Below are 3,678 nucleotides of genomic sequence, written 5' to 3'. Positions count from 1 at the left end.
TTTGCTTGGAGTTGTAAATTTTGAGTCGAACGTATAGAATTACGTGAAAGAAACGAAACCTAAATCAGGGGTATTAAATAATATTGACATCTTTCATGACATAAAATGAAATTTTGTGCCTGCCAGGATTTGAACCTGGGAACTTCCGCTTGTTAGTCGGATGTTATTTTTTTTTTCCTCTTTATTAACTCACCCTCGTAGAGAAGGTGTAAACAAATATACATCAGTTATTCAACACATCTCATGACAATGTCGATAAAAATCTGGATAGTAATAAAAAAATACTTACTTAAATTTACATACACAGAAATTTAGTAATAACAAAAGAAAATTTTGCTAAAATTAATAAAAATAAGATGATCTAAACTGTTAAGCACGAAAAATCAAATAATAATATCATAACAAATCACGACATAGGATGTAACCCTAAACACCTTCACTTACCAAATGCCCAGAATCGCGATAAATATTATAAAAATCTGACAATTTGTATCGTAACCGAAACCGTAAAAAATCGAAATAAATTTAGCTTTAAAGATATTCACAAAATGAACACCAACACCACGTGATAGTACCTTACTACGAGCAGAATAAATCACAAACTTAGCTATACAGGAACACAAGCGTAACAATCTGATGTGATTCGAACTCAAATGGGGTAAAATTCCAAAGAAAGCCACCTGTTCTTTTTCTTGGTCCATTATGCTATGGCCTAAAACTATCTTCAACAAACTAAAAACTAAATTCCACATATCTTGTATTTTGGAACATTGGAAAAAACTGAGTGATTTGAGTAAATTGAGAAAGTATTGAGATATTTTTGTTCGAGTTATTCTGTAATTTGTTTTCAGGAGAATTTTTCAATGATGAATATTTATACTTAGTTCGTATATTTTGGTCAGGGTTTTTTTTTAATCTAATGATGGATAGACAGAAGGTGACAGTGTTTGTGCATCCTTCACTTTCTGAGTTTGTATTATGTGGATCAGTTTGGGAGAACGATAGCCATTAATTTAATGATTACTCACTTGTATTGTTTAATGTATATGTTCGCTCTAATAGTGAGCATAGTCATTAGATGAGTGAGGGTCGGCAGGGTTATATTTAATGTGGGCAGTTGGAGTGCTAATCTATTGTTTTCATTGCCAGTACTAATATATTTTTGTTTGATTTTTCCCCACTTTAAGTGCTTCTTGACAGGACTTTTCACGTGATTCTATCAATTTCTCTTTCAAAGAATCAAGATCATCAGAATTCATTTTTGGGTCCTGAAGACTCGACTGATAGATGATAAAAGATTTCTCCAAACATGCAAAAATGCAATAAAATCAAATGTAAGCATGCGGTGCAGAATATTATGAGCACAACATTTTGTTTCAACATTTTCTCTTGCACTTCACCGTGTTTCTGATTCACGCTTGACAGAGATTTTAAGTTCCTGCTACAATTCGTCCCACCGAGTTGTTGAATGAGCAAAAAAATTATAAATGGCTTCAATTATATCAAAAAAGGTAATAACTGTTGTTTCCCAACTTGAAGCATAAAGACACGTTAAGTTCAAAATATGGTTGTCATAGTTTATAAACACGGCTTTTGGATTTATTGTTCAGAACTCTTTGTTGAACGCCTGACAGATAACCTGACATGACAGCAGCATTATCAAAACATTGGAAACAACAATTACAAAGCAAGTTAGTTTCTGGTACCAAAGATATTGGAGCTGTTTTACACAATTATTTTACAAGTCAGAAGGTGAAGAAACGTAAGTTTGAATTAGGTTTTGTCTTTTGTTTCAAAAAAATTCAGCGACTCTGATCGACTTTTGTGTGATGCTGATATTAGTGTTAACGATGATTATGACGCTCTGAAACATCTTAAAAGGAATACAAAATTTTGACTGAAATATCAGCGACTCGATTGTCTCGGATCATAGCGAGTCTCGTGTCACAGGACCAGACTGGTTGTGTTCCAGGTAGGGATGTGGTTGAGGTGCCCCTCCTTTTGAAATTGTTAATGGGCTACTTATAGCGAACACAAAGAGGTGTGATTTAACTAAAGATTGATCAAATGAAGGCTTTTGATTTTGTTGACTACGATTACTTATTTCCTTTGCTTCAGCGTTGTGGCTTTGGGGTCAATTTCCTGCAGTGGCTGAAACTTTTTTATTCCGGTATTTCTAGTATTATTAAATATAATGGTTATTCTACTGACACTATCAATATTACTCGAGAGCTTCACCAGGGATGTCCTCTGTCGGCAATATTATACATTCTTTGTGCAAAACCTTTACATTATATGATTGTTCGGCATAATGATATTTTCGGAGTTAAATTATTTTCTCGTACTAGTCTTATGTTTCAACATGTTCATGATACTTCTTTGGCGCTTAGTGACGTCTCTTTTATAACTCCTGTTCTCCAAATTTGGTAACTTTATGGGAGGACGTCAGGTAGTCTGATTAATCATGATAAGTGCAGAGGTCTGTGGCAAGGGAGTTGGGGTTCTCGGGGAGTGGAGACGTTTGAGGGAATTACCATTTCTTTACAAGTTTTGACGGCTCTTGGTATAGTTTCACCACGATAGAGTTGCGATGTACCGTACGAATTGGCAAGATATCTGTGGACGAGTCACTCGTATTTTAACATCTTGGAGGTATAGAGAATTATCCCTGAAAGGTAGAGTGTTGATTATTAATGCTTTGGTTGCCTCTGTACTATGGTATCCACTTTTGCTTTATTACGCAAGGAGTTTTTTATCATTATATGGGAATACATACATACATACGAAGGGGGACTCAACTTTGTAGATATACGTCTCCCTAAATATATCTATAGATTAAAACTGCTTCAGAATTTCTTATCGAGACAGTGTCTTGATGGTTTAAGTTTGTTATTATATTTTAATTTTGGTCCTTATGGTGATTTTCAACTCGGTACTGGTGTATTTTCATGTCAAATGGTTCCCCGATTGCTGCGCCGTTTACCTCCGTATATCGCTGAGATCTTTAAAGGATGGATAATTTTTCGGATGGGTTTACTTGGAGACCATTAGACGAGATTATGGAAATTTTCGAATTACCTTGTTTCTCAACCCTAATTTAGTGGATAATCGTAGGCGAACATTTCATTTTACTGAATTTGTAGCAGCAGGTATCACGCGTCTTCGTCATTTACATTATGAGGTTATCCCCCGTTTTCTCAGGGAATCGGCGATTATTGAATTGGTATTGACTAATAATAGTGATCTCATCAAGGAATTTGTTGGTAAACGTTTCCGTCAACTTTATTCGGCTCTACCCAAAGATTGGACATCCTGTCTTTCTTCTCGATTACCTTCCGGGGGAAGCTTCCCCACACGTGTTTTGTATTTTACACGTAATAATGGTTTGGATTTTAGTTTATTTCAGGGTCTTTCCTTGCGAAAGATATTTATTGCTTTACAGAATAATTTTCACCCCCCATGTACCGCATTAGTTTAGGAGAAGCTTATGTTCCTTCTGTGGTGTGGATAGAGAAACTATTGCTCATTTGCCGTTACAGTTGATCACCCTTACCTCAGGTGCTAAAATACGGGGTTTGCTTTCCCGCAGTGGCCAGAGCACGAATAGCCTATCGTGTAGCTTTGCGCTAAAACAGCCTGAAGTCAGGACCGCGTTCACGAATCTTCCGTTTCATTTGT

This window comes from Limulus polyphemus, unplaced genomic scaffold (genome assembly GCF_000517525.1).
Source record: "Limulus polyphemus unplaced genomic scaffold, Limulus_polyphemus-2.1.2 Scaffold5956, whole genome shotgun sequence".
Taxonomy (NCBI): Eukaryota; Metazoa; Arthropoda; class Merostomata; order Xiphosura; family Limulidae; genus Limulus; species Limulus polyphemus.
Note: the sequence above shows the minus strand (reverse complement) of the source record.